This window comes from Mus caroli, chromosome 7, assembly GCF_900094665.2.
Source record: "Mus caroli chromosome 7, CAROLI_EIJ_v1.1, whole genome shotgun sequence".
Lineage (NCBI taxonomy): Eukaryota > Metazoa > Chordata > Mammalia > Rodentia > Muridae > Mus > Mus caroli.
Genome location: NC_034576.1, coordinates 66,291,870 through 66,319,518, shown reverse-complemented (window position 1 = coordinate 66,319,518; position 27,649 = coordinate 66,291,870). Strand labels below are relative to the sequence as shown.

The 27,649-nt window shown below is 44.1% G+C and overlaps 1 protein-coding gene across 3 annotated transcripts in view; it reads right to left on the bottom strand.

The window, feature by feature from the left end:
- Nucleotides 1-24,870, bottom strand: part of Otud7a (OTU deubiquitinase 7A) — a 302,969-nt gene extending 278,099 nt beyond the window's left edge. For all 3 annotated transcript variants that reach the window (XM_029480172.1, XM_029480170.1, XM_029480173.1), the window contains exon 1: nt 24,740-24,870. The gene's annotated coding sequence lies outside the window, so the exon portion shown is untranslated. The remainder of the gene's footprint in view (nt 1-24,739) is intronic.
- Nucleotides 24,871-27,649: the final 2,779 nt, after the last annotated feature.

Below are 27,649 nucleotides of genomic sequence, written 5' to 3'. Positions count from 1 at the left end.
TCCTTCTCTCTCTCTCTCTCTCTCTCTCTCTCTCTCTCTCTCTCTCTCTCTTTCTTTCTTTCTTTCTTTCTTTCTTTTTTGTCAGCTTTATCCAAAGGTACACACAGGTATCTTCTGGGTCCTCAAGCACACCTCCCAGAACTACTGTGGGCACCTCTGCCCAGTACCACTTAAAGGGTTGGTACATTCTGCTGCATAAAAATATCAAACATGAAAGCAAACACTTCCAGCCTTCCATAAAGCAATTACTTGGTGCCAGATAGATAGCTAGGTGGGATCCTCAGGTGACAGAGAAGGAAGGCTTTGCCAGGCCAGGAGCCATCTCTCAGAGTGTCACACACTGACTCAGGAACCACAGCACAGGCTGTGCCCCCACCAATGGGCTAGAGAGAGAGACATCCTGGACAGCTGTCATAAGGAGTCATGTCCCATAGCTCATGTCAGACAGTCCACTGCAAGCAGAAAGCTTGCTGCACTGGCTCTGTTTCACACAGCCTATGGTCAGCAGCCTCCTTAGTGGTGTGCCCCTGGGACAGTGTAGAAGCAGGCTACTTTCTTGCCTCCTAACATCTCTCTGCTCCCATTTTACTGATTGTTTTAAAACAATAACGATAACAAGTATGACATCATTATGCCAGCTGTTCCCCATCATGCAAAGGAGGGAATCCTACTACTTCCAAGGGAAAGCATAAATGTGGCTTCCCAGGTGACTCTGCACAGGTTCAGTGTCTCAAAATGAAAGAGTTTACAAATTCCCCATCTTCTGGGGCCCTCAAATATACAAAACAGGAACCAGCATGCATGAAAAACCATCTGGCCAGTCTGACGTTCCCACATACCCACTGCTCTGCTCCTGTCCTCTCTGGAGCTAGCTGCATGCTGGCTTGGATTATATAACATATTCTAGGAAGATAGGCAGATGGCTCCAGACAGGGCCAGCATTTGTAGATTCCAAGACTGGCTATGATGTTTGGGTCACCCAGTGAGTGACAGACTAAGGAGAGACCAGCTTGGAGAGTATGACATCTAGTTCTTTCCTTCTAAGACCCTGACAGCACCTCTGCACATACCTCACTCCTATACCTGGCTCTGTGTACAGGGCAGCATAGTGTCTGACCTCACACATCTGCTGGAGTGTGCTCCCAATATGGGCGGAAGAGCCTCTGACATCAGTGTGGGAGCACTATGCCTGGAGCCTAGCCTTGGCATGGGTACAGAGTTCATCTTACAGCTGCTGATCTTCCCCCTCCATATTGGTCAAGCTCTCCAGCCTCACATACAACCCTGCAAATCTGTAATCCACATCCTCCCAGATTCCATTTTCTACTGTCCTTCTTGTGCTTCTTCTTGTGCTTCTTGTTCTTCTTGTGCTTCTTCCCAAATGCTTAACTAACTCTTTAATACTTCCCAGTTCAAAACTCCTCGGAATGCCACTTTCAGGAAGGCTCATCTCATCTCAGGTACAACTTGACCTACTAGCCAGTCTTATCCCCTCTCTTTTTCATAAAGGCTCAGAGAAAATGGATTGTCAACATTTTGGATGTGCTGCCAAGGACCTAGTTCAGAAAGCTAGAATAAGAACACTACCGAAATCAGACCAAAAAACGTAGTGAGGGAGCCACAGGATTTTCTAGATGATAGGGTTGAGGTAGGGGGTGTTGGTGCTAATGCTTTGAATCTGTGTGTCCAGATGCTGAAGGTCCTTGTCCCCAATTGGCTTTTGATCTATCAACAAAGATGCCAGTGGCCAATGGCTGGGCACAGGGCAGGACACTTAGAGTTGCAAAGGTAGGACACAGAGAGAATTACCAGGACTGGGGGAAGAAAAATGGGATGCAGTAGTGGTAGGAGATCAAGCTACTCAACCATGTGAGACTACAGGTAAGTGGTTAGTGGCTACTTCCCCGATTGGGCCTGGGGTAGCATGGAAAGGTTTAGGAGTACCCAGCCTTTGAGGTAGCTAAAGCATTTTAAAACTAACTGATGCACATGCATGTGTGTGTGTGTGTGTGTGTGTGTGTGTGTGTTTTCCATCCTCGGATCCAAAGAGACCCTGGGTGGGTGACTCGTAGTGTGGCCCACCCAGGAGCACAAAGCTGTGCAGCCAAAAACTCACTGCAATGGAGGGCAGTTGGTGACAACATAGACAGCAACGGCCAGGGACTACAGCTCAAGAGGACCTGTCAGGCTGCAGGAGTGATTCAGAGTTTCTTCCTGGAGCACATCCACATGAGAGCCACCATACCTCCCTGGGAAAGCCTCAATCAATAATCCCTTCACCAACCACAACCCACTCACTCCCGTGTAGGGCTGTGTAGCCACCAAAACCTTCATTTGAGCAGGATATTGAATGGCATGCTCAAGAAAGAAAACAACACCTGGGGGTGCTGAAGAGATGGATCAACAGGTAAAGTGCTTTGCACTAAAAATGTGAGGATCTGAGCTCAGATCCTGAGCATCCATGGAAAAGCTGTGCACAGTAACTTGTTTATAATCCCAGACCTGGGGAGGGAGTGATGGAGGATCCCTGGGGATTTCTGGCAAGCCAGTCTAGCAGAATTAGCTAGCTCCAAGCTCAATGAGATGTCTGCTTCAATGAGGTGGAGACGCAGTTCTGGAACGATATCTACCAGCCCATGCACACATGTGTACACAAGCCTACCAAGAAAATCAACAATATACTAACTGGATGAAGCATTCTCTGCACACATGATTATTTCCTTTCCAATGGCTACTTTAAAATTATTATTAGCAAGAGATTAATGGTAGAGATAGAAGTCACAAAATAACTGAGAGTTGTCATTAGTCCCTGCTGGACAAAATAGTGGAGACCAGTCTCTTCCCTCCCCTATACAGAAGCCCAGTGCCTAGGTGATCTGGTGAGCGCCTGAATGCATGTTTGGCTGAGTCTGTACGGAAGCTGGCACTGCATGTCAGACAGAGTATGCAAAGGTTGATCAAACTACAGGGGAACTTTTCATATATGTTTGACCCTTTAAAACATTATCAGGACTAATTGCTCCTGAGAAAATCTCACCTCCTTACCAATTCACAGAAGAACAGTGGCCATTGCACACACCTAAGTGGTGCTGAGAATTCTTCAGAAATGAGTAATGCCATATGCCACGTGTGAGGAGGCATGCAGTAGGACAGTAAGGAGCAAGCAAAATGAGGGTGATCTTCTGCTAAAGGCAACATGTAGTGTTCCTACCATTTATTGCTGGAGAAGAAGGCTATCTCTGAAGCCTCCGGGTGGCTTAATAATGTGCACTCCACTCTAAGGAAGCATTAAAATAATTTTGGATTTCCAAATTTGCATATAGAATGGGTCTAGGGCAGCCATGCAGAGTTATGACGGGCACAGAAGGTGTCAGGAGCTACATTGTGAGAGCAGCTTCATGAAGAAAGCTAAGCAAGCAGCATGACCTTGATGAAAGTGTCCTGTGGTGAAAAGACTGCAACCAGTTCTTCAGGACCTCAGACTTCACAGGCACAGGGTTTTGGAGGCTATTCATTCTGTGATAGGAGGCCATGACCTATAGATTGAGTCTCATGCCTGCAGGGAGAAGTCCAGGAGCAGGGGTTGGGGGTGGGGACTACAGAAGGAGGTCACTGAGGGGACATAGAGGCTAGAGCTTTGAATGAAAGCAACACTGGGCACCTAGGGAAAGCCTGAAGCCAAAGCAGGGCCACAGTAGCCATATACTGTATGACTGAGACGAAGAGTACACACAGGTCAGCCTACTTGAGGGGGTATCTAACTCAGAACTTATAAAATGTTCTGTTGTTTTTTTTAAAAAATGGCTATAATTGAGCTTGCAGAAGTTGTAAGATCTCAAATAGCTATGAATCACTCAACCGACTTTAGACCCATCCTCCTTTCTCTTCTCTGACTCAGTCATACCCCAATGTGTCACATGCTGGCTTCCATCTAGAGATTGGCATTTTGATTGTCTGTTTATCTATCTGAGGATCTTTCAATGTAGCCCTGGATTTCCTGGAACTCACTGTGTAGACCAGCCTAGTCTCAAATTGAGAAAAGACCTGCCTACCTCTGCCTCCAGAGTACTGGAATTAAAGGCATATTTTCAATCTTTTGATGTAATAATAAGAAAACAGACTTACAGGAAAAGCAACACATCTTTTGTCTCAGTTTAGTCAGCAGAGCCCTTTGATGAGCCCAAACCTTGGGCAGGTCTGATAAGTGACCACTGGGTTTTCACAAGCCTTGCCACATGAGTATATCATTCCTGACCCATATATTCATGGATCCACTTCCCAAATAATTTATAACTGTTTAACACCAATACACGGGCCCCCAGAACATCTGGTTTATAGATAGCTCTGTCCTATGTCCACATTCATTGTACCTCTAATATATACAGAATACTCCTACAACCCCCATTTATAGACACACCAATAAAGGCCCAGCCAGAGGACTATATCAATGACTCAGCAGCCAGAGGATTATTTAAATGACTCAGCAGGTAAAGGGGCTGAAGCTTGATGCCTCCAGTTCAATTACTTGGTTGAAAAAGAGCCCCGACTCCTTTTCTTGTCTTACCTGACCTCACTCACACATACCACAGAAAATCTATGTCCTGGCACACACAACCACACTTTGATAATTTTTTAAAACTGTTCAGCCAGAGTGGACCCTCCGTTCAAAGTGTCACTTGGTATCCAAACCCTCTAACTCAAGGGTCAACATACAAAGTGACCACAAGATATTTGGGGGCCTGACAGAAACAAAACCCATCTTGAGGAAGCAGCTGTAATCAAGCAAGGAAACACACACACACACACACACACACACACACACACACACCAGCAACTATACAAACACAGGCAAATAGACAAGTTCAGAAAATAGGACAAGGCATCAATCCATAACCTTCCCCCACCCCCGAAAGCAATTCAGGGGATAGATGATCCATGTTTTCTTGGAGACTATAAAATAACACTTTGTTTGACGGATCTAAGTGTTTTGAAAAGTGTCCAAATTCCTAAGTATTATATCATTAAAAAGACCAGAGTGATGGGAAATGGAGGAAATGCCTGAGCTTATCACAGAATCCAAAGGCAAAGCAAATGGTCTGACAGTGGACCTGATGTGGTGGACTAGACAGAGGGCAGAATGGTAAAGCAGGCAATGCTGAATGAACTACTGAGGAAGTACCATAGGGGATTCGAGGGAAGGGTGACAAGAAAGATGGAAGAAAGCATACGGTGAAAGGGCCAATAAGTGGCTGCATGTAGGGAAGGGAAGGAAAGACATGTGGTGACAGGGAAGCTTGTGAAAAACTACACCTAACCTGTCCTGGGACTGATGACAGGTATGTGTCCTCTACTAGAGGGGGCCCCAGAGAGCCCAGAGATGTGACTTATCTCCTCAGATAACAGACTTCAGGACAGCCTCATTTTCTACATCCTCAGTCTTTCTGGTTGTACAGAGGTGGGATACAGTCCTTTCCAAATGCCTGCTTGTAATCTCCTGCTTCTCCATGTTTGTACCAGCACTGTGATGGAGTCAATCATTTGAACCCATCCCTAGATTCTACAGACCTCCTGCTGACAGAGATGCTAGAACTCAGACTCCTAGCTTCTATGAAGTCATGGTCCATCAATTCTTCATTTCAGGGGTGAGAGACCCAGTATATTCTAAAGACCAGGAGGCACTTAGAGAGAGAGAGAGAGAGAGAGCATGCAAAAATATGCTGAGCTTCAGCTCACTGTCTTTTTAAAATATGGCAGCTCCAGCAACAGAAGCCATTAAGGGAAGCTGCTCCATCCCATCTACACCAGTTGGCTGGCAGGTGCCCTAGAGATACTGAAATGACTGCACAAAGGAGCCCATATCAGGTTAGGCTGGAGCAATATCCCCATCACCCCTTATTCCTTGGAACTGAAGATATCCTACTTCTAAGATGCCATAATCTTTAAAGAGATTCTGAAAACCTTAGTTTTTTTTTAACATACAAGTATTTAAATTATTTTAAACAAATATAAGTTACACTGCAAAACAAACAAACAAACCTACAAACAAACAGATAGAAACAGTTTGGATCCACACATGTGCATGTACAGTTAATTAGTGAACACATAAAGCAAGCTCTAACTAACCCAGAAAAAGTATCCCCTTGATATAAGAATTAAATGATGTTTAGAAAGACAGTTTATGCAGAGTAAAAGAGGAAACCAACAACTGGCCACTTAGTTGATTTATCACTATATTTCACTTACAGGAGGCTATGCAACTTAACTAGATAATGTAGGCAAAGCACCTGGCAACCAGTGGTAGCCCATTATGCTACTTAGACATTACAGAATAAACTAAAGGATATAAATTAATGAGTTAATGAAATTATTATGGCAGTAAATGTTCATTCAAGGTTTTATGTATTGGATCCAAAAGGTCACTTGGACTCTAGGCACATTTGGTTCATTCCAAGACCACGTGAACTAGGCAGGGTACTTGGTGGCCTGAGAGGAGGACTACAGATGCCCAGTGTGGTACTTGCCTGCCTCCCTTTCCGCCAAGCTGCTGTGCAAGGAGGGGCCAGCCTGGCTACTGGGATGCCAAATCTCTAGTACAATAGCTTGTCTAATGTAACAGAAGGGTTTCTGTGAAGAAGCATTCAAGAGTGAAATACAACTCTACCCCAGTGTTACCAAACAGTGCCCAGCCCCCTTGCAAATGATGACCCATTTCTCTTTCTCAAAGCACAAGGTGTCCCCCAAATTGAAAAGCAAAACCCTGAACATGCACACAGTCACCCACCTCATAGAAGCTGCCCAGCACCTAGTGAACAATTTACTCCTCCACATTTCCTTTGAAAGCCCCAAAACAGTAAAAAAGGAAAGAAAACCAGAAAGAGGAATATATTCCACCTCCAATGAATCAAGCAGACATGACCACAAACCACAAACCACCAAGTAAGCATTAGACCAATGAAGCCAAGAAGAGATACATACAGCAACTCCAGAGTCACCTCTGAATTCCAGGCAGGCAACACACAAGTTATGCTGGAGAAAATGACCAGGCCATGATGTAACTGGAGTTACATCATGTTAAGCTGTGGAGCCTTGGGAGCAAGGCCACTGTGTCTATGGACTGGACTTTGCTCAGGGCAAAAGGAAGGCAACAAATGTAAGAGAAAAGCAACAGTGGAAAGACCTTCAGCAACAATTTCCAACGTAAACACTTAAGCAAGGCATGTGCCCTGCCTTGAGCAGAAGAAATCTATTCAGAGGAAATACTCTACACAACACAAATCACACCCTGACCTACCTTCATCCCACCCTCACTCCAAAACAAACACCCAATCATAGTGAATATTTCCTGAAGCCACAGAATCTCCAGCATGCAAAGAGTAAAAGCAAATGGGAAAACACTCAAAGGAATCAGGTCTGGAATCTTGGAGTCAGAAGGGTGAAGGACACCAGGAGAACCAGTTGCTGATTAACTATAGAGGGCTCACACCGGCACACGGAGACTGAAGTGGCAAGCCATGGGTCTCATGGGTCCTCTCTACATATATTTTATGGCTGTTAGCTTGGTGTTTTGTGGGACTACTAACAGTGGAGATGGGTGTGTCTCTGACTCTTTTGCCTGCTCTTGGGACTCTCTTCCTCCTGTTGGGTTACCTTTTCCAGCCTGGATGTGAGGGTTTATGTCTTGTCTTATTGTATCGTGTTTTGTCCTGTTTGGCTGTAGTCTCTTGGAGGCCTGTTCTTTACTGAAGAGGAAATGGAGGAGGAGTGGATCTGGAGGAGAGAAGAAAAAGTCACACATGTGTGCGTGTGCATGTGCGTGTGCATGCACACGCTGAGAAGAGTGGAAGGAGGGGAAAGTGGTCAGGATGTATCGTATGAGAGAAGAATCTATTTTCAATTTAAAATATTTTGAAAAACAAAGGAGAGAATTTTCCCCATTCTCTCTATTGGTTTCCTATCACCACTATAACAAATTACCATGAAATGCATGGCTTACAACAGAAGCATATTTTCTTGGATTTAAGGAGGTCAGAAGTCTACAACTGGTCTCCCTGACTTAAAACTGCCCTGGGAAGCGCAGCTTGCCTCCAGGCTGCTCCTTGACCATTTACAGTTTTTCAAGGCCCCTGGCTCATGAGTCCTTCTAAGAAATGCATCATCACCTCTGCTCCAATGTCACATTGTCACATCTCCTTCTCCAGCTCTGCCATGCTTGTCTCTTGTGATGACTTGAGACACACTGCATGGTCCAGGATCCTTTTCCTGTCTTAAGGATTATATTTAATCACAGCTTCGTACCTCCCTGGCCAACCAAAGTGATATATTAGGAGAAAAAGACTGGGGTTGTTACCACGCCCATCATAGGAATGCATTTTTTTCTTGATCTTTCCATCTTCCAGAGGCAGCCATCACTTTGATTCATAGTCCTCTTCCTTCAACAGTGTCAGGTACAGTTCCTTTCATGTAACCATCTCTTAAGTCCTTACTCTTCTGCCCCCCTCCATCTACCTCTACTAAAGACCCTGTTGACACACAAGCATATGCAAGCAGGCAACCTAGAAAAAAACTCCCCATTTGATATTTCTGAAGTTAATAAATATAATTTATATAATTTTGCCCCCTCTTTCCTCCCTCCAACTCTTCCCATGGCCCTTTACAAATCTATCACCACTTTAACTGTTATTGTTTTACACACACACACACACACACACATACATACATATATATATATATATATATATATATATATATATATATATCCCACTGAATCCACTTAGGCATTATATGTATTTATGCGATTTCAGGACTGACTACTTAGTATAAGATGATCTGAATTAGGGAGCTCATCTCTGGGTGGGAAAGAGTATTTCTCCCACCCTCCGAATTCCATTGTTGCTTGGACTTATTTGTTTAAGAGTGGGACCCTGTGAGATTGCTCCTTTCCATGTTAGCATGTTTACTGGTGTTCTTCCTGTTTAGATCTTGTCTAGGAAGCCATATTGTTAAGGTACCATGACTATATCTTCACGTCATTTCTAAGGGACGTACCCATACAGCAGACTTTCTTGGCTCTTACAGCCTTTTTGCCCACTCCGCCACTATGCTTCCTGAGGCTTAGGTGCAGGTGCTGTATTTCACAGTTGCTCTCTGCATTTTGAACAGTTGTGGTTTTCTGTAATGGTCTTCCTCTGTTGGAAGGAGAATTTGCTTTGGTGATGGGTGAGAGCCACAAGAATGCAATTCAGAATTATGCTGAAAACGTCCCAGTTTAAAATCAGCCAATTAGCAATCTAGGTCCTAAATTCAACTTGGGCTTGGAAAATCCCATGATCCTCTGTCTTGCAAGGTGTTCCATTCACAAGTTCAGGGGAGAGAAATATTGATATGTTTGAGGGGCTATTGTCCAGCATAGCATATGCTCCACAAAACAGAAAAAAAAATCAAAGAAGAATTTCGATAAACCAACCAAAAAGATACACAGGTTGGGAAAGAAACTAAAAATAAACAGGACAAATGTAAAAGCCACATTAGAAGCAAAAATAAATAAATAAATAAATAAAATAAAGATAATCAACAAAAATAGAAATTGAACAAGATAGGGGCATATATAAAATATAGAGTTCATTGAAGAGATGACATAGACAAGACACAAAAAGAAACTATTTACATGATGTTAAAATTATTGAGTTATTAACAGAAGAAGAAATATTAATGACATAATACAAAAAATCTTCTGAGATAAAGTGAGTTTTGTCTTATTACCAGGCTACACTACTAGGTTTAAAAGAAACTGATAGAAAAAAACAAAAACAAAAACCTGATTCGCTTCCACAAGCATCCTAGGGAAATTCCTAGAACCATAAGTATTCAGAGAAGAAAACAGGTTGACTGTGACTTTCTGCACAGTAACACTCGGTCACTCATGGGTAAAGGCAAAATAAATGTTTCCATTTAATCTTACAGAAAATGATGTAACTTGACAGTTTGATGACCAGGTAAGAGATACTGCCACGTCTGTAACAATTCTCTAAGTGGGGACTGTTGTGCATTTGAGAAGAGGGCAAGGAACCCTGACACAGAGCAGGAGGATGAAAATGAAGTCTAAAATGAACACTGAACAACTGAAAAGTAAACTGGGCAAAATGAAGACTAAGAAATAAGCATATAAAACTAGTGTTAAAGAGGAGAGCTGTTAGTATTTTTATGGGATTTGTTTCTGTGTGTGGACGTGTTTCTTCTTATTTTTTTTTTTAAGTTGTTTTTTGTTTTGTTTTGTATTTGTCTATTTCGTTCTTTCCTACAGAGAAAGAAGACATCAATTTGGGTGGGTGAAGAGATGGAGAGGATCTGGGAAGAGATGGGGGAGAGAAACCCATCCATGATCAGAATATATAGTGCAGTGGCTATTCCTGGTTGCCAACTTGACTATATCTGGAATGAACTACAATCCAGAATTGGAAGGCTCACCAGTGATCCTAATCTGGAGGCTAAAAGATACAATTTCCTGACCTGGATCTTGGCATGTAGATCTTGAGGCATAGTGGCTATGAATTCCAGAAGATTAAGACAGGGATACCTCTGAGTTCAAGGTCGTCTGGAATTAAAGGCTTGGTGGCACACACCTTTAATCTTGGCCACACTTTCTGCTGGAGACTTACATCAGGACATTGGAAGAAGGAAGATTTACTCTTTTCTCCACCTGCTTGCCTTGTGGGACTGAGCAACTGCTAGATCCTTGGACTTCCATTCATAGCTGCTGCTGACCTTTGTTGGGAGTTGGACTGCAGACTGTAAGTCATCAACAAATTCCCTTACTCTATGGTGACTACCCATAAGTTCTGTGACTGTAGAGAACCCTGACTAATACAGAAGTTTGGTACTGGGAGTGGGTTAGTCCTGTGACAACCTAACCATGTTCTGGGGAGTACCATGGAAAGATTTTGGAACTTTGAGATAGAAGAGCCATTGGGATGTTAAGAGCTTTGTGTGATGTTCTGCAGGAGCTTGGAAGATAATGTTGAGAACAGTGCAGAAGATGGAGACCTAGCTGGTTAAATTTCAGAGGGAAGATTAAAGACTTTTATCAGGACCATTGCTGATTTGATTGTGAAGATTCTGTAGTTTTGGTTAGCTGGGGCTGAAGAATCAACTGTGGTTAACAAGATACCAGAACTACTAAAGCAAAACTTTTGCATTACTGGGACTATTGATGCTGGTTAGCTGGAGCTAAGAAATTAGCAGTGATTAAGAAGAGACCTGCATCATCGAGGTGACATCTTCTGGGAAGTGGTTTTTGAGTGCACAAAGAGGCTGTGTTCCAGAGATAGCCAAGGTTGTACCTCATGCTGCAGCAGGACCTGGTAAAGTGTAAGAGTCACCCAGGTGGTACTGGTTTTGAAGGCATGAAGGGGTCCTGAAGAGCAGCTGAGGCTTGTCACTGTGAGAGGTCATGGAAGGCACTGGTGAAGGTGCAGCCTCAGTTGAAATTGATAACCAGGGCTTGAAGAGAGTCATGCAAAGGAGTTGAGGCCAGGCACCATGAAGAGATTCTATGAGAGGCTATTGGTGAAGCCTAGTTACAGTGGAAGACAGCAGTGTTTTGGAGATGCCAGTACCATGAGATGACCACCAAGAACAGCAGCAGCATTGGAGCCTAGAAGACAAGGTGTGTGCTACAAAGGGCAGGGCTGGAGAAGTGACCCAAGCCCTTGGAGGAGCCCAGAAGATCATGAGTTGGATCCCAGACATTGGATGGCTGGAGTTTAATTTTGCTTTTGATTGTGACTGTGCCCTGATATTTTTCCCTCTTGAAGTAAGAAGATATTTTAGTGGAGCCCACAGTTAAAGAGACTTTGAATTTTAAAAAGACTTTTAATATTAAAAGATATTAGATATTTTAAAGGGATTGAACTTTTAATATATCAAGACTGTGGGACTTTTAAGGTTATTTAGATCTTGTGGATGAATAAGAAAGTAAGGGTTGAGGCTTAATAGTGATGTGTTTGTGTCAAGTTGACAAGGGGTCAATTGTACTGGCTGGTTTTATGAGTCAACTTGACACAGGCTGGGGTTATCACAGAGAAAGGAGGTTCAGGTGAGGAAATGCCTCCATGAGATCCAGCTGTAAGGCATTTTCTCAATTTGCGTTCAAGGAAGAAGGGCCCCTTGTGGGTGGTGCCATCTCTGGGGTGTAGTCTTGGGTTCTAAAAGAAAGCAAGCTGATCAAGCCAGGAGAAGCAAACCAGTAAGTAACATCCCTCCATGGCCTCTGCATCAGCTCCTGCTTCCTGACCTGCTTGAGTTCCAGTTCTGACTTCCGTTGGTGGTGAACAGCAGTGTGGACGTGTAAGCTGAATAAACCCTTTCCTCGGGCTGGTGAGATGGCTCAGTGGGTAAGAGCACCCGATTGCTCTTCCGAAGGTCCAGAGTTCAAATCCCAGCAACCACATGGTGGCTCACAACCATCNTCTGGCGCCCTCTTCTGGAATGTCTGAAGACAGCTACAGTGTACTTACATATAATAAATAAATAAATCTTTAAAAAAAAAAAAAAAAAAAAAAAACCCTTTCCTCCCCAACTTGCTTCTTGGTCATGATGTTTGTGCAGGAATAGAAACCCTGACTAAGACATATAGCATAAATTTTCAATAAAAAACCCTAAGAGCAAAAACCAGTAAGTGAAGTTACCTGAGACATAAAGCAGGTTATTCAAAAAGTGAGAATTTATAAATTATAAAACAGGGGAAATAAATGGGAAGCCAAAGGAAGAGTTGGCAGGCATATTAGTCCTCGCCAAAGCCTAAGGGGGTCTACAGCAAGTTTCAAAGCACAGCAGTTAGCAAACAACAAACACATTGGTAAACAGCAAAGGCAACCAAACAGACATTGCACAGATTTTTCCCAACTTTATAGTGAATGGATGGATACTGGGAACACTCTCCAAATCCATTTCCTTTCGTTTCTGACAACCTAGATATGTTCTGGCTGGCCAGGGAGTGAGAGGATACATTTTCTCATATACACAGGGGTCTGCTGTAGGAGCTACCATACCTAAGGGGGAGTTAAGTAATGATAGCCACAAGCTGCTACCAAAGAAGGGATATTTTAGAAAAAAATGTATGTTCCAGGAAATAAGATATTTCACTTAAATTAAAAAAAAAACACATAGTCAAATAAAGCCAAAATATACTGCATACTTTAAAATTTAAAATAACACATTTCTAGACTAAAAATATAACAATGTCCAATAAATTCTATATGAGTCTGTATGTTTCAACTCGGAAAACTGAGGCACATACATCAGCATCTGTAAGATCATTCTAAAAGTATGTATTTAGAGCAATGACTTGTGGTGCATCTTGGCAGAGAAATGGGGACTGACGCTCATAAAATGACATATTTTACTATTCTCCCACCTCCTCTGAATTGATTCTTCTAATCTGTCCAAATATTTCCCATGGGACAAGGAGAGGACAATGAAAGGACAATCAGGATGGCTTTGATTCACAGCATCAATCAAGGGCCATGCTCCTGCCTTCCCTTGTACTCAGAAGAACCTACTGAGAGGGTGTGGGGTCTGGAAGTCAGTGTCCTAGTTTTGTCCTTGTGGGTGTAAGTATTTTTTTTAAGGAGATACTTAGAAGTTCCCATTTAGCAGATGATTATCTTCAAAACACTAAGAACAGAGTGGAGCTCACCCAGAACCACCTTCCTAATATTCCTACCCTGCTCCACATGACATGTTAACACATCCATGTAATCTATGTAAGAGGTAAGTCTGTGGTGCACACTGGACACTATGTGCACAATCCTTAGTGTACTCCCTAAAATGCAAAGCCTACAGGCCGACCCTGCATTGATGAAGGGTATGGACTGTCCTTTCTGATTCTATAATGTATTGACTGTCTTGGAGTATTACAGGAGTCAATAAAGGAGGGTCTTGTTGGACTCTCTTTGGAGCACCAGTGGGTCCCATGTCTGGTGACCACTGACCCCTCCCATTTTCCAGGTCACCTCTCTAAAAGTTGCCAATAAAGGCTAATTACCTTTGAATTATCCCCACAACAATCTTTCGGAATGGCTGGACCTCTCCTCTTCCAGTATGGAACTGTCCCAGTGATGGGGTAGGTCTTATTCTCTCCTCTTGAACCAAGTTGTCTCATTCACACTGGAAGGGAATTAATTGCCCAAGGTGGTTTGGCTCTGGCCAAAAAGATGCTGGGAACATAGCCAACCTGACAAGTGTTGCCTTAGATCTGCTGTCACCATTGAGGTAGTTTGTATTTGTTGGAGACACTGAAGATGGGAGAGGGACTGACTCTACTTAGAACTAACAGCAGGAGACAGCACAAATGGAAGGTGAGTCATGTGTGCGATGGTGGGTCTAAGTGTTTCAGCCAGGTCTGGCCTCAGGGTTCATGAGCTTCTCTCTGGGAATCGGAGCATACACACCCTCCCTCAGGTCACTGTGTGAAGATCACCTAGAAGGACAATGAGCCTAGCCTGAGAGAAACCTAGGACCCTAGGGGACCCAACAAAAGGAACAAATATAGACAAGGCAGGCAGGGTGGGATGGGGCCTCAGATAGACTCTGATCTAACCAAGGTACTGAACATGGGATGTGTTTGCAGACAGTCATTGGCAAAGCACTAGAAACAATAAGGATAAGTCAGTAATAAACAGGGCTCCTTAAGTATCTATCACCAGCCTGAGACTTGGGGAAATGGTAACTGATAAGGTGTGAGAATACAGGACTGATGGCCTAACAACCATCTGGTTCCACAGAACTGTTCCTTGGGGGCTGTGCAGAGATGATATTGGCCTACACTCAGCAATGGAACATGCCACCAGTCTCTCAGGCCATTCTCTCCTTTGGGCCATCCCCCCCCCCAACCCCAAGGTCATGTGTCAGCTAACATCTCCATGCTAACTTCCCCATGTTGCCTGATGGGCTACTCTACTCAATCCTTCTACCTTCCTTCAGGACTTTGACTATTGCTTCTGAAAAGTATCTAGAAAAATAAGAACATTGTTAAACATATTTTGAGCAAGTTTGGTTTTATACAATGTATAAAAGTGCAGCTAGACAACAATATGAACTAACTGGTACCCCCAGAGCTCGTGTCTCTAGCTGCATACGTAGCAGAAGATGGCTTAGTCAGCCATCATTGGGAAGAGAGCCCCTTTGGTCTTGCAAACTTTATATGCTCCAGTACAGGGGAATGCCAGTGCCAAAAAGTGGGAGTGGGTGAGTAGGGGAGCAGGGTGGGGGAGAGGGTATAGGGGACTTTTGGGATAGCATTTGAAATGTAAATGAAGAAAATACCTAATAAAAAATTGGAAAAAAAAAACAGTTCAGCTAGGAGTGAAAATAGGGAGATGAAAGGTAAGACTGGATGGACTCATCTCCTCCTATAGGTGTATCCAGATGCTCTGAGCCTGAACTAAACTTATACCATGGATCCAGCATTCCACCGATCTATGCACTGCCCATTTAAAGCCTTCCTGCACAGCCTCTCCAGCACCTTTAAAGCAACCCAAAGGTTAGGCTGTGTCCTCTTACACCTTAGGTCACCAATGCTGCTGACAGAGAAGCCAGACATTTGCTCCTGGGTGATTTATCTTATCTTGCTTTGTGGTGCACAGATTGCTGTTGGGAATCTGATATGGGTGGGGTGGGCACTGTCTCTTGGCAAGATGAGGAATTATGGGCACAGGTATTAGGAATTTTGATATTGTTCCTGCTAGTGGGCTCAGCAGCTCTGTGAATTCAAATGGGTGGTCCTGTCATAGCAGGGAACAGAGAGTCAAATTAGGAAGAAAGCACATAAATACTTCCTACTTTGGGCTAAAGGGGTACCTCAGTTTGACCTGAGACTGCTCCTGGGTGTGCATCATGAGCATCAGGCCTGAGGCAGGAAGAGCCATGAATTCTCCATTTTGAACAGGGACTCTTCTGCAGAGGGCATGGTGTTGAACTGTATGCCCTTACTGTAATGAGCACAGCATGTACATCACATTGCTATTAACTGTAGTTAGTGAGGTTCACACTAAAACTCTTTAATGCAAACATTTTTATGCCAACTCTATATTATTACGTTATATAATATCATAATCTGGTTGGTGCGTGACAGCTTTACTAGATCATCTCACAGATGTCTCCCAACTTCTGTCTTAAAGAGTCCAATTTCCCATCTCTGCTACCCCTGAGCTGCTGTGCAGGAATGGGGAGAGCCTTCCTCCCTTCCCAGATTCCTGACACTTCTCTGCTTCCTTTTAGTCACATGGACCTTCCTTAAGGTCAATGTTTTTTCAATCTCAGTATCATCTGCTGTCATTTATCCTGTTGGGTACCTAGCCTGATAATAGAAACCTCCAGCATGGTACACAGACATCAGTGTTTTTAAAGCATCCACATGGATCCTATGTTACATGGAGGATGCTGCTGGGCCCTACAGAAAGGCAAGACAGCACCCTTCTCTCTCTCTCTCTCTCTCTCTCTCTCTCTCTCTCTCTCTCTCTGTGTGTGTGTGTGTGTGTGTGTGTGTGTGTGTGTGTGTGTGTAACAGAGAGGCAGAAAAGATTCCGAGCATTAGAATTTACTATATTTTTTCAAGTATACTATAATTTTTTACTATATTTTAATTTTTTGTCTGTTTGGTTTTTGAGACAGAGACATGTCATATGTTGCCCAGGCTGGCCTAGAATTTACTGTGTTCCTGCAGATTCATGTCCCTCTGACTCCATCACTGAGTACAGGCATGTTCCCTGTATGGCTGCTACTCTTTTCTAGGTAAGTTGGAAATCTCTAATCTGAAAATCAGAAATGTTCCAAATCTTCAGTGATTTTAGTGTAGACATGACACTCAATGCAGAAAACTCCATACTGAGCCCCATGTGATATACTACGGTCTAAATACAATGTAATAAAGGCACTGTTTAACATAGCGTTTAGCCTGTATGCATAAAGTGTACACAAAACAGAGAGTAATGCTATGTTGGGACTTGGGTCCTATCCCTAAGACATCCTATTAGATATAACTAAATGTTCCAAATTTGAAAAGCCTTCCAAACTCTACCCATCTCCAAGTTTTCAGATAAGGGATTCTTAAAAAGTCAACCTGTCTAAAATGTTCACCTAATTGATCATTTTAATGACTCACAACATGGCCGTCTGTTCCTCCATTACATTTCTTTTCTTCCCTAAAGGACTGTTTCAGATGTGAGTCATTGCTGTGACCTTCCAGAGTCTCTTTCATAACATTAATGTTTACCATGCAGTAAACTGCTGTGTCTTATTTAAAAAAAAAAAAAACTATTGTGTAGTAAGTTGTCTTATTAAACAGACAGAGCTAATGTTCCCTGTGGCTATGTACAATATCTGTGACACATGGAATGGAAATATGAAGCACACTGTTTTTATTACTGTTGCTCACCATCTAAACAAAACTTTGTCTGCTATTGTACTGGGAGTTAAGATTCTAAGTGTTTCAAATTTTATATGAACAACATTTTCAACTACTATGCTTCTAGACTCATGGGAGCCAAGCAATTCTAGAAAGAATAATTAAATTTCTAATTTCAATTCCCGTAGGGCTACTAAATGCATTTGACAAACATGAACTGGGAGCTTGTTCTGAACAAGGTGCCTCCGAGATAGACTAAGGCTTCTTTGGTGGATCTAACTACCAGCAGGGGAATGAATGCTATCCACACAGCTCCCTGCTAATTCTAAGTACTCATTCTGAGGCTTGTTATTTCTCACAACTATTAATGTGTCAGCAAATAAGTACTTTTATGAGACATCTGATTTTTCTAACATTTTTCTCTCACAGCAACATGTCCAGCTTTTCATACCTTGGCTAATCACCACTTTGGGGGAAAACTAGGGAATTAATTTTTTGTATCAAATCATGGAGTTGGATGGGACAGAAGGCAGACAGACACATCTCTTTATGTGGACCTGTGAAATTAAGACCTATAGTATAAATCCACAGTGGGCTTTGTACAGAAAGCAGGTCCTTTGTTAGTTTTCCTCCATGTGGGAATAGGCGCTCCAGAGGCAGGGAAGAAGTGTGATGTAAGTGACACAGCACACTGATCTTCCTCCAAGAATCCCCACTGGCTAAGCCATGGGATGATCAAGAGAATCCACTTCTTCCTGGACTCCTAAGCCTCTCACCTATTTGTGCTTTACTGTAAGAATCTGTTACTGAAGCACACACCCACCAGACTACCAGTTTGGCAAGTCAACTATGTTAGAAGAATCTCACCTGATGCAGGTCGATGGCTCAGGGGAGGAGCTCAGACCCAGAGAACATGCTCTGCTTGATAAGCTAGAGTCAAGCAGGCCTTCAAAATCAAGTAGAGCTTTGAGCCAAGGTCACACGCAACACATCAGAGAATAGAAGCTTTACAAAGGTGTGCAGACACTAAAGCCCATCTTTGTAACCCACCTAAGCCTTTCAGTTTGACAATCTGTAAACCACACTCAAATGACAAAATTAAACAGAAAGGCACATAACTTTCATTCAATCTAACAAGTGATTCAGATTTGCAAAGGATCTTCAGCTTTTTAATGTATGTCTGTGTAACCCCAGAAATGGCATGATGACCACTGTGCCCTGCACTACAGTCAAGCCCAGGACACATGGTACAATTGCATCCCAAAGCACCAACAATGCAAGCAAACACCCTCAGGGTGGAGTAGTGGAACTCACACTACCACCCAAGGGGGGAACATGGCAAGACCACCCTGTCTGCCATCACAGCTTCCCTCCTTGGCATCTGCTATCAGGACTCCACCTTCAGAATGCTGGTCTCTTACCTCTCACCTTCTAGTTCCTCCTGTGAAGGACTAATCAGCTCTAAGAGCAGGAAAGGCTGTTCAAGAATGATCCTAATCAGCAAGGCTGTACAGGTCTGTACATGGGACCAGCAGCACCCTGTGAAGGGGATACAGTCTGATTCTCAGAGTTCACCATCCACTCTGATTTCAAAGAATTTCAAGGACTGTTATCAGAGATGGCTGATGAGGATTGCTTGGCCATCGAAGACCTTCTACTTTCTAAACTTACCTCTTTCTTCTCCTAAAAAGTAAAAACCCAGTCAAAGCAATTCATACAAGCAATGCTTAGAGTTATTAGGCACACACTGTCATGGAACCAATGAACAAAGGGAAGAAACTAGGCTGGAGTTGAGACACACACATTCTCAAAGCCCTAATTTATCTACTCCATCCATGGAGCCTACACAAGGTCCAGAGAAGTAGTCTGCCTATAGGGTCACCAGGGATTGTGCCCAAAGTCACACAGCTGGTCACCAGGTCCAAGCAGTCATCTGCTCTATTTGGTTTTGCTGCTGAAAAAAAAAAAAGATGCTATCAAGGGATGGAATGAATTGAAAGACAAACAAGTATCCCAATTAATATATTTTGAAAACAAAATATTACTAATGCATATTTTAGACATTGATAGAATGTCTGAAAAATGATTCATGTGATTGTGTGGTTTGCACTTCAGTAATATTGCTGTGGTTTAAATGTATTTTGAGTGTGTTCCTCAACAAGTCATGCTAGAAACCTGGCCTTTAGTGTGAACAGTGATGTGTTGAATTGTAAGGAGGAGGACCTGGAACAAGATAAGAGATAATGTCCTTGGGTACAACCTTCAGAAGGGACTAGTGAAGAGCTCAGGGACTAGTTCTCTAGAAAGCAGGTTGTTAGAAAGTGAGATTAGCCCATGTTCTTGTAACCTTCTGTCCTACAGTCAAGGGTGCCTTCACCAGAGGACACTTGATCTAAAGCTTGCATTCCCTAAACCCATAAGCCTACTTTTTTTTAAAAACACTTATTACCCAGCTCTAGGTATTTTATTATAGCAATGGAAAATGAACAGATAAATACTATACTAGTTTCAAGTCTCAAATCATCATTGAAGGAATTGAGAAGAAACGGGTTGCAACCATGGAGGACATTTTGACCATCTGAATCCAAAGATAATCCTATCAGCTTCTCGAGTGGACAGAGGAGAGCCTGGGGAAGCGGGTCCCACAGCATGCCCTGTGCAGCCTCTTCTCCAGCATGCCCGATGCAGACATTGAGTTGAACAAACCTTCAAGGGTCGCACATTACCTCAGGGGACAGTGAACAAAGGCTCCCCCCCCACACACACACAGAGCTGGTACTTGGGACAGGTATCTGTGCCTGTGTCAGGCAGCCTCCTTCCAAGTGTGCCTTTCAAACCTAGTTCAGTAAAGGAGGAACTTGAGCCAACCTCACCATGGTATAGGTGGCTATCCTGTAACTACTTGCAAGTGAAGTAAGCTAGTAAAATGAACGAAACAGAACAGACAAGGAAATGAACCGGAAATGTCTCATTTTATGTTTCCTAAATCAAACACGGCAATCCCAGCCACCTATAGCCATCCAGTTATCACACTTCCACAGCATTGGTAAGGCAAACTTGGAACAGAAAAATTATGCTCAAGTAGAAAATAGTTTCTTGGGAAGAAAAACTCAATTCTCTGAACCTACAAAATGGGTCTGCTTAGTTTAACATGTAAGAGCTGTGTTAGTGTCCATGTGTACTTTGTTCTCAGAGAATGGAGTGGTTACAGCAAAGGCCAGGGCAGCAGGCACTGGCATTGCATGGAGTTCCCAATTTTACCAGATAAGCATTTGGGGATGTGGGAAGCAAAGTGTTTTCCTTTGTCATGAAGAATCTGGGGCATGATCAAGGTGTGCCTTGCCCAGAGAGGCGGGCTAAGAGATGCTGCATGGTTCATACGGTCCCCATCCTTGTCTCCACAATTCTGCTTTAGTTCAGATATGTTATGTACAAGCCAGCCAGCGAAACACACCTTCACTACATAGTCAAGGTGACAGGTTGCATCCAGCCCTTCCCTAGATATATTTTTTTATTCTCTCATATAACACATCCCAACCTCAGTCTGGCCCTCTCTCTATTTCTCCCAGTGTACCCACCCCCGTTCTTTCCCTCAGATCCGCTACTCCTGTTTCCCTTCAGAAAAAAATAAAGCAGGCCACCTAGAGATATCAACGAAGCAATGGTATAACAAGATGCTACAAGACTAGGCACCAACCCTCAGATTTGAAGACATTTATAGACCACTTCACCTGCCTGTTACTATAAATGGTAAAAGCGAACCCTACCTTAAATTGTAACAAAGGTGGCTTCTCCTGGCATTGTTCTGTCATGTCTGCAATAAGACCATTCTATTCTTAGTCTTACACACAAACTTTCTGGGACAGAGCAATTGATCAATGGGCAAATACTCTTTTCAGGGTTCAAAATATTTTCAAATTAACTATAAAAAGAGACATGAATATTTTCTTTCCATCTAAGTGCCAGTAGGTTTCTGGATTCTATTTGAGCAGAATTTTCTCTGGTTGCCCTCGGCTATATAGAGTAGTAGCTTTATAAGTAATTTGCTAACCTTTGTTTTTAATGTCTAGTGGCATTTTATCCATGCCCATCTGCAGTACTCAGTGTAAAAGGCCTGGCCCAGCAGAAAGCTGAAAACTATAGCATTACCATTTGCCCCCTGGCAAACCAGTAATTTGGTCTTCCAGGCAATTTCAAAGGAGTAGTAAGTATTCTTAAAAGCCAGGGTACCTGGAGAATTCTCTAGTGTGGTGTCCACTAAACTTTTCTTTCCAGCTCTGAGAAATTACTTTGGTAGGTGGGATCCATCAGGAGCCTTTGGGGTTCAGTAGCACAGCTGCACACTACAACAATTACAGAAGTCATGAGGCATGCCCACAGGAGCTGCCTAAGGTAAGCCTCAAGCAGACCATGGCCATCTGAGTTCACAGCCCATGAGGCACAGCCTCTCAGGGTCACATGACCAAATAACTGGAGGCGTACATTATGGACATAGCAACCACATTAAGATTTTTTAAAAAGTAGTTGTTTACTTTCTCTTGTTCTCATTTTCTAGGGGATAAAGCTTAGCATTGATTAAACATTTGCTTTTTTTCCATCAGAAAGACCTCAAGGCTAATAACTCTGCCAAGGAGGGCAAGCAGGATCACCTGGGAAGTACCACAACACAGAGAGCCTGGGTTTGGTCAGTTGGAAATGAACACCAGGGGCAACTGTTGTGAGTAGGAGGTTGCCAAGGGTGGCTCTCACCAGCACACAGGACTGCAAGTCACTGAGGACAACTCTTGTCTCCAAAACAGCACTCCTGAAATCAATGAGTCCTCAGCCTCAAGGCGTGGTAGGCACCAACAGCTATTCTTCAAAGACAGGGGCAATTCAGAAGGCTCACACTGATGGCCCCCACATCTGGCCACTCAAGTGCATATCCTCTCTGTTTTCCATTCCTTGGGCACACAGTAGGGGAGGAGAAATTAGGAGATTATGCATGAGATACACATCCATGCACACACAGAAACCACCCATCCATGCACACACAGGAACCACCCATCCAACATACATACTTGGTAATTCTCTCCAAACATCTGGTAGAGGCACAGTCAAGGCACATCCAGCACGCCCCCTGCTGGCTTGGCAGGAGCTGACTCAGCCTTTATTCTATGGGCCTAAGTCAAGGATGAATGACCTTAAAATCCAGAGGGACAGACAAAAATGGCAAGATAAGGCAATTTGGGCTTCTTAGAAATGAAGGGCATAATACTCAACTAAATACATTTCAGAGGTGTTTTCAAAATGTTACAGGAAAAATGTTACTAATCCCTATACATCTAGAGGAAACAGTTGCTGTTGAGTATTCATAGTTACAACGAATAAATTCTCACAAGTCTACAGGTGGAGAGACCGTGGATACAAAGGCCACCATAGTTTCGGAGACTCAATTTCCACAGTCCATGGCACTAAAACCACTCACCCCTGAAGGCACTTTAAACACAGAAGGATCTTGGCACCTGACACAAGCTCAAGTTCACAAGGCAACCGGTGTAAGAGAAATACCACAGAAGAGCAGTACCTGTGGCCAATTTCACTCCATGGGTTATTCATGCCGCTGTGAGTAAGTTTGACATTATCAAGAGGTCAGAGACTATGATGTACACATTGCTCACTCACTGGTGGCTGTTCCCTTTCCTCCTCCAGCAATGGAGGGGGGGGTGGGGGGTGGGTCTCAGAATTTTACTTCCCAAAGGTACATCTGCTACCTAGAATCTAGGCACAGTTGAGATTAGTATGTAGCCAGACTCCATGAAGTAATGATTTGCATTCACGATCATCCTGAACACCAAAAGTCTACAGTAACCACTATTTCCAGGGTTCCAGATTCAAACCTTCCTGTGGCATATGGCACTAAGTTCCTTGCAAACCCAATATGATCACACTAATAATTTAAGGCATCCTTATTTTAACCAATTAGGAGGTGCCATTAATTATTAAATACAAAAACATCAATACTTTGGTCTCTTATTAGATCTTCTTTTGATACAACGGGCCTAAGTAGATGTTCGGACTGTCTTGGGAACTAGCTTTCGGCTGTTCCCATAAGAGCAGATACTAATGGCATACTCATATAATCAAATGAGGGCATGCTGCTGGCATTTATTGAGGAATTTTCTTCCAGAACTTGGTGTGCTGTGTAGATCTCAGGCTCTTATATTCCTTGAACGCTTTGGATAGGTCTTGGGGTCTGGTGGGACACACAAGTGCTAAAAGAGCCCTAGAGTAACCAGCACCTCTCCCAGGCACACCCTAGACGGGGATGTTGGTGATGGAGGAGCCCTTCAGATTCACCTGAAGCAATCAAGGCCTGCAACGACTTAGAGCCCATTGTCTGCCTTTGCCTGGACACAACACTAAATAGAATTTTTTTTAAAGAAGTGTTTCCCATACAGGTCATTTTCATTAACAGAGATAAGGCAAGGTACAAGCATGTACTGCCATACGTGATGGATCTGTGTGCTCTGGATCAGCTGATTTCCAGACCTGTAGGGACACATTTTCTTTCAGCCACTCTCTCAAATGTACTAATCTTCAAGCCAACAGAATAAAAACTGCACTTTATGAGGTTTTCGAGTTTTGAGCGCAGAGAAGCAAATTCGATGGCTAAGATTCTCAAAGAGCTGCAGTAGCTGTACCGGTCGGGAGGAGGGTACACTTGAGCGGTTATGTCCAATGAAGGAAAGTTTTAGTTAATGATGACATCACTGACATCTCCCAAATTTAAAGGAGCACTTAAAGCACAGCAGATACAATTTTCCCCCTCCAGTGAGGAGATACTAGGGAAGGCCTCTGGGTTCAGAGCCAAATTGCATCAACCCTTCGCAGCTGGCCAGTCAGACCCAGAGAAGTACGCGGGGGCCACCGTGACCCACGTAGCCATAGCCCCTGTGCAAGCCGCCTCAGGCGCCGCTCTGAGCTAACCCTGCCCTTCGGACCCCCAACGCGCCCCCACGGACCGAGGGCCCAGTCCCCGCGCGCTTGCCATCACGTTCCAGTGCGGAACCGCGAAAAGGGCCAGGAGGGAGCCGCCGGAGCCAGCGGGAGCGCCGCGCCCTACCCTCTCCCGGCTGAAGCCGGAGCCGGTGCCCGTGGCGCCCACGAGATCCCGAACTGTTCCCGCAATGCAGACGCGCAGTGTGAGCCCTGCGCCCCCAGCGTCCTGCAGCCCCTGCCCAAGCCCACTCGCCTCCCGGCCAAGCGCAGGGCGACCCCGCGCTGCGCGCCCCATCGCACCTGCCCGCTGCGCCCGGCCCGCCGCCCGCCGGCAGCACCGTGGCCAGCGCCGCTTACCTGCCGCGCAGCCCGCCGGTCCGCCCGCAGCGCCGCAGTCGCCGCTAGCCGACTTCCATCTTCCCTGGCTTCGGGAAAACCAGATCAGCTGTTCCGCTCGCGCCCAGCCACGGCCCCCTCCCCAGCTGCCGCGCGGCGCCCGGGCCTCTCCTCCCCCGCCTTCCTGGCTGCGCCGCGCTCCGCCCCCCGCGCCCCTCCGCTCCGCCCGCGGTCGCGCGCAGCGCCCGCCTCCCGGCTCCGTCCGCGGCCCCGAGGCGCGCGCCCTGCCTTGACGTCACCGCTTCCACCGTGCCCCGCCCCCGCCGAAGTGGTGCGGGTAGGGGAGCGCGCGTGCTCGTGGCCACCGTTGGCCTCGGTCGCGCCGAGCTCTGCGAGGACGCGCTAGGACCCGCTGTGTCCCCATGCACGCGCTCCCATGTTTGCCCCCTTAGGGTGTAGCCTTTTGAGGTTGTCCCTGAACTTAGAGAAACCCACCCTCACCTCCGCCCTGTTCATCCTTTCTCTAGTGGTCTGCATTCACCTTTGGTTTCTTTCTCTGGGCTGGCTCTCTTTTTCTAAACACCCTAAACTTTGGCTGTTTCCACGCCCCTCTGACCTTCCCCTGTTTCTTTTCCCATTAATAATGTTTACATGATTGTTTTAGACGTTTCCTCCATGGTGACTGTTTAAGACTTTTCCTCCAGCCTGATATCAAGTGGATGCCGCTGCTTTCTGCCCTCTCATTTAACCCTCTTGGTGTAGCTTTTGCCTGTTAGGTTCAGAGCTGGGCGTTTCCACATTCTTGGTCTCTTGTTCAAGAAACTGAAATAACAGTGCATAGGTACAGCAAGCTAACAACAAAACAAGGCCATAGTACAAATCAGAGATATACACAGCCGACAGCGGGCCACATCAGTGAGCACACTCAAAGGCCCTTATTATTTGGAGGGTTCATTCTATGGTCTTCCAGAAAAGGAGACATTTAGTTGCTAAAGGATGTAGCGTCAGTGGTTCTCTGTTTTGATTGACAGAGCAGATTATGTAAGCCATTTGTCACTATGCACGTCCTTTCCTATAATGTGTTTTATTTTAATCATATGCACACCCAACTTTGCATAGTCATAGGATGGTTAAATGGTGTGTTCTTCCTAAAAGTTCACTGAGAGCACATCTTTCCTTGTTGCATATACACACAAGACTAGTTCAAACTGGATTAGGATTCCATTCTTATATAGCTGGAATATGACTGAATAGAAACTGTTGATGTCTAACAGGCTTTACAGGAAGGAAAAACCTATTCCACTGTTTAGAGTGGGGTGCAGATAACAATTCGGTGCAAATGGATGTTCAAGGTTGGGAACGGGTTGCTAGTGCATCGTTAGGAGAGGTGTGTATAACTAAAGTTCCAGATTGCTAAGCTGTGCTTTATGTATAACTTTCTCAACTTCTCTGAGACACTATTCTCCATAATTTATCAAGATCAGGATTTGAACTGCTTTGTGTTGAGAAGGGGACTCAAGCTGAATAAGGCAAAATCCTCTTTCCTGTTCTGTTCCTAAGGCTGTTATATCTCCTGGATCTCCATTGGTGAATGCTCAGAAAATTTCTCATACTACAAGTCAAACTGAGCACTCCCTTTGCCTGTTTGGTCAATCCTGGTGGCACTGTTGAAGGAAGGCCATTTGGAATTGAAGTTGTTGGGTTCTTAAGACATAAACTGCATACTTATTGAGAAGAGGAAGAGTCAGGGAGAGGATAGATATCCATTAGGTAAGGACACTGGAAAGCCCAGGTCTGTACTGTCAAGTTGTACTGTCCAGGGTTCCAAGTCAGAACTTCTCCTGGAGAAAAGATTTTTTTTTTTTTTTTTTTTTTTGCCCAGACTTGTCAACATAAAAGGACCTGCTCAATGACCACATAAAATTTAGGTCAATTGTACAGAATAAATGGTTATTTAGGGCGCTAATAGTTCAAGATAAATTTAGGTCCTACCCTGCAATGTGTTAGCTCTCCACAACCACAGATCAGACATCTGCCTTATAGAATTCTTAACATACATGTGCTATTTAATTCTGGGAACTTCACTTCAAAGTTGTCCTTTCACTGCTCTGGTAGTTTGACTTATAGATGCCCTGTATAGGTTCATGAGTTTGAACACTTGGTCACCAGTTTGTGGTGCTGCTTAGGGATGTTAGGGAGCATTTGGGAGATAGGGGTGCCTTACTGAGGGAGTGTGGCACCTATAGCACACTTTGAGGATTTATAGCCATAACCTACTTGCTCTTCTGTTTTCTCTCTCATTCTCATTCCCTCCCTCCCCTCCTCTCCCCTCCCCTCCTTCTCTTTCTCTCTTTTGCATGTAGATGAAAATGTGACCAGCCAGCTTCCTGCCTCTGCTGCCATCTCCAGCCTAGCCTGTTGCCATGCCTTCTACACAGTCATGGATTCTATCCTTCTGGAGCCATGTACCAAAGAAAACTCTTTCTTCCTTAAAGTTGCTTTAGGTCATGGTGCCTTACCACAGCAAGAGAAAAGTAATGAATAAACCAAGTGTTACATTTTACTCTTGAAGAGACCCAATGTTGTCTTACAGCCCGCAGAGCAAGGGAAACTCATTCCCAGATGCAGTTAATGGGCAGAAAGGAAGTCTTCAGGAGAGAGAAACAGTTGACAGAGCCATTAAGGAATAGATCCCTAGATCATATTGAATCACGTGTCTTGATCAGGATCTGGTTTTACTTTATTTTGTATTCTATATCTAATATATCATTAATATGTATAATGCATAACTGGAATATTAGACCTAAAGTTAAAATAATCAAGAAAGGAAAAGGTAAAGAAGGCATATGAATTAGTCCAAAGACCTCTGTAAAAATAAATACTGCTTAGTCATGTAGATTACATGTGCCTCCCACATCTAGAGGAATTTTT